Raw genomic sequence first — 12,233 nt, 5'->3', positions numbered from 1 at the left:
TTAGGTCAGGAGTCAGCTCTAGGAGTGAATTGACCAAATTGCCCCTCGCTGGTTCAATCTGATTTGCAAGTTATTCGATATTTCTTTTGGATCTCTGACCTAATTATTTGACCTGCTTAATAACTCTTTTTCGTGATTCTCTCTTTTCCACTGTGTTTGCAATAGTTCTAAGGACCGCGGCATCATATTTTTCGGTTCGAAATTTGAGTTAAAGCTGACCTCGTTGTCACTTCTCGGGAAGGTCACCCATCATTGGGACTCCCGGCTCATTTAACTTTTTATGCTTTGTTTTTCTTCTTTATACTTGACTATTTGGCAATTACTAATTATTTGTATTCAGGGCTTATCTAGGTGTCTTAGATGTAGTTCTAATTCTCTTAATTGTTCGGACCGACACCAGTCACCGGAATAGTAAAATGTACCAGGCTATGCAAATAGGGGTGTAACATTTATGATGTTGCTCTTGGCTTATTTATGATATCTTGACGACATTGAGGACAATGTCAAATTTGAGTTTAGGGGTACATTTCATGCATTGCATTTATATATTACATTTCATCTCCTTATTATGTCTATATTATATTTGTGTATCAAAAATCCAGAAAATTTTTATAAATTTTGAAAATTATAGACCTTTTCAAAAGGCTTTTTGTCACACCCTACTCCCTTGTAAGATGCAACATGATCCCGTAGTACACCTAATGAATTACCGTACTTCGCCTACCGATAACCCATTAGATATACTACAGGGGATTTTAAAACAATTTTCGTGAAATTTAAATCATCGGTTAAAATCTGGTGCTATAAATTTTTTTTTTTTTCAGAATTTTGGCAAAGTGCCGGCTGTATTTTGAGAAAACAGTTCTTCAATCCTGCAAAAGAAAATGCTCCCAATATGTTTTCTCAAATACAAAGTCAATAACTTCATTTCAATTCATAATTCAATTCTCAATAAACAATCAATTCATTTTCAAACTACTCTCATCATAAAGAAACATTTCATTGATTACAAGACTCAAAATTTATAATACAAAACTATTCAAGTAAATGAAATCTCAACTTTATATTTATAATAATTTACATTTAATTACATACCAAAATATTTTACAAGAGTTTTTATACAACTGCTCAAATAATATACATACATATTATTACATGCATACATCAAAACCTATGTACATGGGTATACCTATGATATACCTTAAGCTGATATGAATATGTCTTTACAGAAACTTATTCACTGCTCTATGCTCTTTTTACCTGCGACAGCATACAAAGCTATCGCTGAGTGGTGAACTCAGTGGTGCACAACTATAATTTAAAACATAGTACAATATACATTGACAAAATTCTGATAAATAATTTAGAAATCTGAATACTCATCAAATTCCAAAACTCAAAATATTCATTGCCAATAATGTAAATCATTTGTATAAATGACTTTGATCACAAAATTCAATTTATCAAATCATGACTAACCATTTAAATAATTCCAACAAAATCAATTATACATAAACCATAATTGAAATCACAATTCTTTACCATTCAAAAGCCATTCTGTATCTCAAAAATCAATCTTTATCTCACTAACTATGCAAGACTAATCCGAAAGGGCCATATTCGATGTGATTCTAACTTCCTATGGTCGGGGAGATCGGATCAGATTCTAACTCCCTATGGTTGGGGAGGTCAAATCATCCTGCACAGTACCATCACAATAATGAATCTTCTGTAAGGGCCATAACGATAAAAAAAAAACTTAGATCTAATCTCAAATCAGAGGAAAATCTAAGCCTGTACACGTACCATGGTAATCAAAACACAACTAACTCCATCGTCTTCTCAACAAATGAGAGAGACGGGTAATAACCTAGTCAAGCATCTATAGTGAGATATAAAACAATATCACAATCCTTTTAGTGAGCATAAATCACAATATAATTCGATTCAAATTCAATTCCAATATCCAATAATTATTATGCTCATCACAATTCAAATCATAAATTTGCATTTTTCCATGAAAATTACCATCACAATTCAAAACATGTTCTATCACAATTTCTCAAAACATAATTTATTCAATCCATAACAATGCTTAATACTTGTTGAAATACCATTTCACAAACCTAAATTCATACATATTATAACAATTTTCAATAATCATTGAATTAAATCAAATGCTTGTTAAACATAATACATAAGAAAAATATGTCATTTAATCATATAAAGTATTCAAAACAAAATCAGTTAAAAACTAGCTGTGCACAAACCTCTGATAACTGTTTCTTAGCTCTGACTCAGTGTTTCCTTCCCCTTTTCTGAGTCTTTGCTAACTGAGAAACACAATTTGAAGTGTTTCAGTACTCATTTAAGCAGTCTCTAAGAATAAGGTTCAATAATTAATTTATTGAATTCTATTATTTCCTTAGTCAACCTAATATGTCGACCCTCAATGGATTCTAGGTAAATTGGGTTTTAATGTTACTAATTTGTCACATTCAATAGTCTTTTAGGGTTGGTTCATGTTACCAAATTCATTTCCATGTATCTTGCATTTTCTTGCAATTTGCTAGATTCCGGGATACTACTTTGACCTAGCCGGATAGCTTAGTTCCCTCAGTTTTCGGGTTTCGGTCAAAACTACAAACTTGTAGATATATGTCTTATGGAACGCGGGGCAAAATTTCAGGTCATTCTGAGTTATGTAGACCAAGTTATGGTCATTTTACTATTGCTGGTCAAATTGCACCAAAATTGATCACTTTAGGTCATTTTAGGTTCGGCCAGTTTTTAGACCCGAACTTGTGCAAGCTGTTTGACTTGCTTATCGTCGTTTCTGGGCTTTTGTGTCTTCATAAGACTTGTAGATATGGGTCTTAACTATTCATGGTTAAAATTTCAGGTCAATTGGACCTATTTGGAGTGAGTTATGGCCTAAACATTAACTGCTGTCCGAATGGTCAGTTTTCAGGCCTTATTTGCACTTAATCCGGATTTGGTCATTTTTCAAGCTACATTGCAAGCAGAATTTTAGCAACCTTCCTTCATGAAAGTTGGCACATTTTGTGCCTAGTTTCACCTCCAATTGGTCTCATACCAATTGGAGCTACACACTTAATGTTATAGGCCTAAAACTCAAACTGCCTTATTGAAATTCTTGCATACACATCAAGCATCATTTGTAACACTCACCAAACTCAACATTCAAACCAATTCTGGTTGTACCACAACTTAAACATAATTTAAAATATATTATAGATCATTTTGGCAGCTTACAATTACATTCAATGTGCACCAACAAGTGCAGAATTTATCCAACTCAATTTACAACAATTTAATCACTAATTCATGCTCATTTACATGTCCAACTTCACACCATCATTCATGCACTCAAACTGCTATGAAAACCAACACATTTCAACATCATTATTCCATAAACCAAGCATGAATTCCAGCATTCCTCAAGAGTTTGCAAACTGCCACAATGGTAGACTTACATTCCATTACTTTCCAAGCTTTAAATCTCATTTTACATTTATATACACTAAGTATACATTACCCAAACAATTTCCTACACAATATCCATTTAATCAATCATTTAATTCACCATTTACAAGCAAAATTAAACTGCCTTTGAGGTGCTTCCATGGCTGCCAAAAGTACACATTCCCATTCAACATCAAAACTCAAAAATTTCTTCATAAATCAAACACCCATAACATGCTTACAAACTTTAACAAAGCAACATTCAAAAACACAAACTTACCTATTTTTGAAGCTTCTTAAAAACTCATCAAAGCTTACCTTTCTCACTCCCTAAATTCTGCCCAAGGTGTGGTGGTTACTTTTAGTGAAGAAAGGTGCCAAGAATGAAGCTTAAATCAAGCATGCATAAAGCTTTCAAGTGGACAACAATGGTGGATCTTCTTTTCACCATTTTTGGCTGAAATTGGGAGCTTGGAGATGAACTTCAATCTGCTGTCCAAAGGGTGAGTTAGTGGTCCACTTAGGTGTAGATAATTCCCACTAACTCTCCACTAACTTTATTTAATTAATACTATATGTTAAATGTGTTAATTACTCCATTTACACTCCACTTTTGGCTATTTATATTAGGTACCCCAAATTTAATCTTTCATTATATTTTCCAAGTGTAATACCATGTATTTTTAATAGACATGTAGGTCAAAAGACAATTCAGGATGTCAAATGACCACAATGCCCCTGTTCGGGTTGCATTCTCAATTTTTCGGTAACACCGGGTTTTGTCCGTTTTTCGATTTCCCACTTTTCTTTGTACTAATTATTTAATTTTTATTTAATATTTATAATGATATTTATACTAAAATAGGGGTCTATTTAATTTCTAAAAATATTTTTCAGGGTTCCCCGCGGTCCAGGGCTAGTCAACGGTCCACGCCGTGACTTCTCGATGCGGTCACCCATCGCTAGGGTTCTCGGCTCGCTTAACTTGGTTGCATTTCTTTACTATTATTTTTCCTTTGTTTTTCTTGTATTTTCTTTTCTTGTATTTCATTATTTTATGTCTCCTCACTCATATCGAAGTGTAGTTCTAGGCATCCTAGCTGTCCGGACAACACTGATTACCGGAACAGTAGAACGCACTACCGAACATATGGGTGTTACAATTCTCCCCCCCTTAAAATAAATTTCGTCTCAAAATTTTACCTGACATTATTCTCTGAATAGCTGTGAGTGTTGTCTCCTCATATCCTCTTCACGTTCCCAACTAGCTTCCTGGCCTGAACGATGGTTCCACAGCACTTTAACCAGGTGTATCTGTTTATTCCTCAGCTATTTCACCTCATAAGCCAGAATTTCTATGGGTTCTTCCTCATATGAGAGGTCTGGATTTTGCCTCAATCTATTCAACTGATAGTACATGAGATGGGTCTGATTTGTACCTCCTTAACATGGACACATGGAAAACACTGTGTGTCCTTGCTAACTCCGGAGGTAATGCCAACCGATATGCCAAAGGACCCACTCTTTCCAGAACCTCATATGGTCCGATGAAACGAGGACTGAGTTTCCCCTTTCTGCCACATCTCATAATCCTCTTCCAAGGAGAAACTTTGAGGAATACTTTATCACCCACTGCATATTTAATAACTCTTCTCTTCAGATCAACATAAAACTTCACGGCCGATTACGACCACCTTGAGTCTATCTCTGATCAATTTGATCTTTTCCTATGTCTGCTGAATAATTTCTGGCCCAATCATCTTTCTTTCACCAACTTCATCTCAACATAGGGGAGTTCTGCACTTTCTGCCATACAAAGCTTCATATGGAGGCATCCCAATGCTTGATTGGTAGCTGTTGTTATAAGCAAACTCAATCAAAGGCAAGTGTGTATCCCAACTGCCTTCAAACTCAATCACACAAGCCCGTAGCATATCCTCTAATATCTGAATAACCCTTTCAGGTTGGCCATCTGTCTGTGGGTGGAATGCTGTGCTGAAGTTCAATCTAGTTCTTAGGGCTCTCTGAAGACTACCCCAGAATCTAGAAGTGAACCTAGGACCTCTGTCAGATACAATCGATACTGGCACTCCATGCAATTTTACAATTTCATATATGTACAATCTGGCCAATCTTTCCAGGCTATAGTCCATCCGAACTGGCAAAAAGTGAGCAGACTTGGTTAGTCTATCAACTATAACCTATACTGCATCATGACTATTCTGTGTCCTCGGAAATCTCATCACAAAATCCATAGTTATCTATTCCCTTACAATGTTTCATAAGATGACACTTGTATGCTAGCTTGACACTTATTAATGTATACAAATTCTGTTAGTGGGATGTATCTGTCCCATCTCCCCTCGGATTCAAGGACAGAAGTTCTCAGTATATTCTCGAGGGTTTATTACATTTTACAGGTTATTATTATCATTTCATTTCATTATTTATAAAAACTCAACGAGTTTCAAAATTTACTTGAATCACTTGTTTCAACAATCCATCCGTCTGAGGATGATAAGTCGTACTGATATCTCTAAGCTTATAGCAATTACTATGGTACAGGTAATTCACATTAATATAACTGAGTCACTGACTCTAGCTACCTTACAAGTGTAGTCGTTTGATAGGCTAGTTCTGAAGTTTTAAATTTCTGACTAAAATTTTCACATTTATTTCCAGTAATAGTACTCTATTCGGGTGCAACTATATCAATTTATAGATTACTTACAAATATTCTTAATTTATTATACCACGAGGAAACACGTAACTCTACACAATAATCCCGTGTCGGTACTATAATCTGCAGCTTACAATACAAACATCGAGAACATTATATAGTCACTATGTTATAACCTCATAGACTAGGTTTTCTAACATCTTATCTTTCTCGAATCCACTAATATCCCAAACCGATTCTAATGACAATATCCATTAATAATTACTAACAGTAACATCTTTGCCCTCATCTAGAGCAATTCTATTACTGTAACTTACTTTTAAGTCCTCTTGCCTTACATTAAGTAGGCTTGCCAATTAGCTTTATAATTTATGGTATGTTACAAAATACTTTTAGCTAACAATTCTTCCAAAATTAATGTCAATCATACTTGTTATTGTAGTTATTATCCAAAAGGACTAGTCACTAATACATCAAAATTTATTCCCCTATAAAGGAATGGCAACAAAACATAGAATTCTAACACTAACATATAAATAAGTAGTGTTGGGATCAAATACTAACTCATTATTTCTTTCAAAAATTAAGAACTTACCAGCAGCTACATCCGAAGTTTCTGCTCTTTCCCCTTGGCGCATAGTGGACGCTCTGATTGGTGCACTACTATATTCGAGTTGATTCACTGTGTTATAGTGGTGAGGAGTACCAACTCTATTTCTATCTCGACTGACATTGTGATGCGTGAACTCGAGCGGTCGAGGTGCTCTAGTACAATCTCTAGCAAAGTGACCAAGTTTTCCATAATTGTAGCAGGCTCCAGAGGCCTTACGACAAATACCTCCATGTAGCTTACCACAAACATGGCAAAAACGGGCAGAATAGGAACTTCTGGTTGTTCGACGACTAGATCTTGATGTTCTCTGCCCTGATGATCTGCCTCTATCGTATCCCTGAGCTCGGGGTTCCACAAATTCTTTTCTCTTTCTCAAATAACTGCTCGAGCTCTGACCCGTAGATTTCTCCCTCTTCTCTATTTCACACTGCCCTTGTGGGGTTAGGTGCAGACTTGAGTTTGAGCCGTGAGTATCAGCCATTTTTGAAAGAAAGTGGCCATTTCTTTGGGCCATTTGTGCAGTAATTTGTCTTTGGTAAAGCAGTGATCGGGCCTTCTACACTTTGTGGAGCTGAGGCCTCAACTTGTACTTCTGCCATCACGGACTATTCTATTGTCTCATTCTTCTCTTCCATATCTTTTCACAAGATTTTCTATTCCTGTACAACTAACATAAGGAGATTCCTCTCCATTAGTTCATATTTATGATGTAAATGTACTATATGTATCAAACATTTGAGCAGTTGTAGTTGCCGACAAAAAGATTTCAAATTCACAGTTCAAAATTTACTTTAAAACCATTGCTCTGATACCACAAAACATGTCACACCCTACTCCCCTGTAAGATGCAACATGATCCCGTAGTACACCTAATGAATTACCGTACTTCGCCTACCGATAACCCATTAGATATACTACAAGGGATTTTAAAACAATTTTCGTGAAATTTAAATCATCGGTTAAAATCTGGTGTTATAATTTTTTTTTTTTCAGAATTTCGGCAAAGTGCTGGCTATATTTTGAAAAGCTGTTCTTCAATCTGCAAAGAAAATGCTCCCAATATGTTTTCTCAAATACAACTTCAATAACTTCATTTCAATTCACAATTCAATTCTCAATAAACAATCAATTCATTTTCAAACTACTCTCATCATAAAGAAACATTTCATTGATTACAAGACTCAAAATTTATAATACAAAACTATTCAAGTAAATGAAATCTCAACTTTATATTTACAATAATTTACATTTAATTACATACCAAAATATTTTACAAGAGTTTTTATACAACTGCTCAAATAATTTACATACATATTATTACATGCATACATCAAAACCTATGTACATGGGTATACCTATGATATACCTGGAGCTGATCTGAATATGTCTTCTAGGAAACTTATTCACTGCTCTATGCTCTTTTACTGACGACATACAAAGCTATCAATGAGTGGTGAACTCGGTGGTGCACAACTATAATTTAAAACATAGTACAATATACATTGACAAAATTTCTGATAAATAATTTGGAAATCTGAATACTCATCAAATTCCAAAACTCAAAATATTCATTGCCAATAATGTAAATCATTTGTATAAATGACTTTGATCACAAATTTCAATTTATCAAATCATGACTAACCATTTAAATAATTCCAACAAAATCAATTATAAATAAACCATAATTGAAATCACAATTCTTTACCATTCAAAAGCCATTCTGTATCTCAAAAATCATTATGTATCTCAAAAATCAATCTTTATCTCACTAACTATGCAAGACTAATCCGAAAGGGCCATATTCGATGTGATTCTAACTCCCTATGGTCGGGGAGGTCGAATCAGATTCTAACTCCCTATGGTCGAGAGGTCGAATCATCGTGCACGCATACCATCACAATAATGAATCTTCCGCAAGGGCCATAACGATAAAAAAAAAAACTTAGATCTAACCTCAAATCAGAGGAAAATCTAAGCCTGTGTACGTACCATGGTAATCAAAACACAACTAACTCCATCGTCTTCTCAACAAATGAGAGAGACGGGTAATAACCTAGTCAAGCATCTATAGTGAGATATAAAACAATATCACAATCCTTTTAGTACACCTAATGATAAATTTGCATTTTTCCATGAAAATTACCATCACAATTCAAAACAAGTTCTATCACAATTTCTCAAAACATAATTTATTCAATCCATAACAATGCTTAATACTTGTGGAAATACCATTTCACAAACCTAAATTCATATATACTATAACAATTTTCAATAATCATTGAATTAAATCCAATGCTCGTTAAACATAATACATAAGAAAAATATGTCATTTAATCATATAAAGTATTCAAAACAAAATCAGTTAAAAACTAGCTGTGCACAAACCTCTAATAACTGTTTCTTGGCTCTGACTCAGTGTTTCCTTCCCCTTCTCTGAGTCTTTGCTAACTGAGAAACACAATTTGAAGTGTTTCAGTACTCATTTAAGCAGTCTCTAAGAATAAGGTTCAATAATTAATTTATTGAATTCTATTATTTCCTTAGTCAACCTAATATGTCGACCCTCAATGGATTCTAGGTAAATTAGGTCTTAATGTTACTAATTTGTCACATTCAATAGTCTTTTAGGGTTGGTTCATGTTACCAAATTCATTTCCATGTATCTTGCATTTTCTTGCAATTTGCTAGATTCCGGGATACTACTTTGACCTAGCCGGATAGCTTAGTTCCCTCGGTTTTCGGGTTTCGGTCAAAACTACAAACTTGTAGATATATGTCTTATGGAACGCGGGGCAAAATTTCAGGTCATTATGAGTTATGTAGACCAAGTTATGGTCATTTTACTATTGCTGGTCAAATTGCACCAAAATTGATCACTTTAGGTCATTTTAGGTTCGGCCAGTTTTTAGACCCGAACTTGTGCAAGCTGTTTGACTTGCTTATGGTCGTTTCTGGGCTTTTGTGTCTTCATAAGACTTGTAGATATGGGTCTTAACTATTCATGGTTAAAATTTCAGGTCAATTGGACCTATTTGGAGTGAGTTATGGCCTAAACATTAACTGCTGTCCGAATGGTCAGTTTTCAGGCCTTATTTGCACTTAATCCGGATTTGGTCATTTTTCAAGCTACATTGCAAGCAGAATTTTGGCAACCTTCCTTCATGAAAGTTGGCACATTTTGTGCCTAGTTTCACATCCAATTGGTCTCATACCAATTGGAGCTACACACTTAATGTTATAGGCCTAAAACTCAAACTGCCTTATTGAAATTCTTGCATACACATCAAGCATCATTTGTAACACTCACCAAACTCAACATTCAAACCAATTCTGGTTGTACCACAACTTAAACATAATTTAAAATATATTATAGATCATTTTGGCAGCTTACAATTACATTCAATGTGCACCAACAAGTGCAGAATTTATCCAACTCAATTTACAACAATTTAATCACTAATTCATGCTCATTTACATGTCCAACTTCACACCATCATTCATGCACTCAAACTGCTATGACAACCAACACGTTTCAACATCATTATTCCATAAACCAAGCATGAATTCCAGCATTCCTCAAGAGTTTGCAAACTGCCACAATGGTAGACTTACATTCCATTACTTTCCAAGCTTTAAATCTCATTTTACATTTATATACACTAAGTATACATTACCCAAACAATTTCCTACACAATATCCATTTAATCAATCATTTAATTCACCATTTACAAGCACAATTAAACTGCCTTTGAGGTGCTTCCATGGCTGCCAAAAGTACACATTCCCATTCAACATCAAAACTCAAAAATTTCTTCATAAATCAAACACCCATAACATGCTTACAAACTTTAACAAAGCAACATTCAAAAACACAAACTTACCTATTTTTGAAGCTTCTTAAAAACTCATCAAAGCTTACCTTTCTCACTCCCTAAATGCTGCCCAAGGTGTGGTGGTTACTTTTAGTGAAGAAAGGTGCCAAGAATGAAGCTTAAATCAAGCATGCATAAAGCTTTCAAATGGACAACAATGGTGGATCTTCTTTTCACCATTTTTGGCTGAAATTGGGAGCTTGGAGATGAACTTCAATCTGCTGTCCAAAGGGTGAGTTAGTGGTCCACTTAGGTGTAGATAATTCCCACTAACTCTCCACTAACTTTATTTAATTAATACTATATGTTAAATGTGTTAATTACTCCATTTACACTCCACTTTTGGCTATTTATATTAGGTACCCCAAATTTAATCTTTCATTATATTTTCCAAGTGTAATATCATGTATTTTTAATAGACATGTAGGTCAAAAGACAATTCAGGATGTCAAATGACCACAATGCCCCTGTTCGGGTTGCATTCTCAATTTTTCGGTAACACCGGGTTTTGTCCGTTTTTCGATTTTCCACTTTTCTTTGTACTAATTATTTAATTTTTATTTAATATTTATAATGATATTTATACTTCAATAGGGGTCTATTTAATTTCTAAAAATATTTTTCAGGGTTCCCCGCGGTCCAGGGCTAGTCAACGGTCCACGCCGTGACTTCTCGATGCGGTCACCCATCGCTAGGGTTCTCGGCTCGCTTAACTTGGTTGCATTTCTTTACTATTATTTTTCCTTTGTTTTTCTTGTATTTTCTTTTCTTGTATTTCATTATTTTATGTCTCCTCACTCATATCGAAGTGTAGTTCTAGGCATCCTAGCTGTCCGGACAACACTGATTACCGGAATAGTAGAACGCACTACCGAACATATGGGTGTTACAATTCTCCCCCCCTTAAAATAAATTTCGTCTCAAAATTTTACCTGACATTATTCTCTGAACAGCTGTGAGTGTTGTCTCCTCATATCCTCTTCACGTTCCCAACTAGCTTCCTGGCCTGAACGATGGTTCCACAGCACTTTAACCAGGTGTATCTGTTTATTCCTCAGCTATTTCACCTCATAAGCCAGAATTTCTATGGGTTCTTCCTCATATGAGAGGTCTGGATTTTGCCTCAATCTATTCAACTGATAGTACATGAGATGGGTCTGATTTGTACCTCCTTAACATGGACACATGGAAAACACTGTGTGTCCTTGCTAACTCCGGAGGTAATGCCAACCGATATGCCAAAGGACCCACTCTTTCCAGAACCTCATATGGTCCGATGAAACGAGGACTGAGTTTCCCCTTTCTGCCACATCTCATAATCCTCTTCCAAGGAGAAACTTTGAGGAATACTTTATCACCCACTGCATATTTAATAACTCTTCTCTTCAGATCAACATAAAACTTCTGACGGTCTGACACAGCCTTGAGTCTATCTCTGATCAATTTGATCTTTTCCTATGTCTGCTGAATAATTTCTGGCCCAATCATCTTTCTTTCACCAACTTCATCTCAACATAGGGGAGTTCTGCACTTTCTGCCATACAAAGCTTCATATGGAGGCATCCCAATGCTTGATTGGTAG

This window comes from Hevea brasiliensis, chromosome 10 (genome assembly GCF_030052815.1).
Source record: "Hevea brasiliensis isolate MT/VB/25A 57/8 chromosome 10, ASM3005281v1, whole genome shotgun sequence".
NCBI classification, from domain to species: Eukaryota; Viridiplantae; Streptophyta; class Magnoliopsida; order Malpighiales; family Euphorbiaceae; genus Hevea; species Hevea brasiliensis.
Note: the sequence above shows the minus strand (reverse complement) of the source record.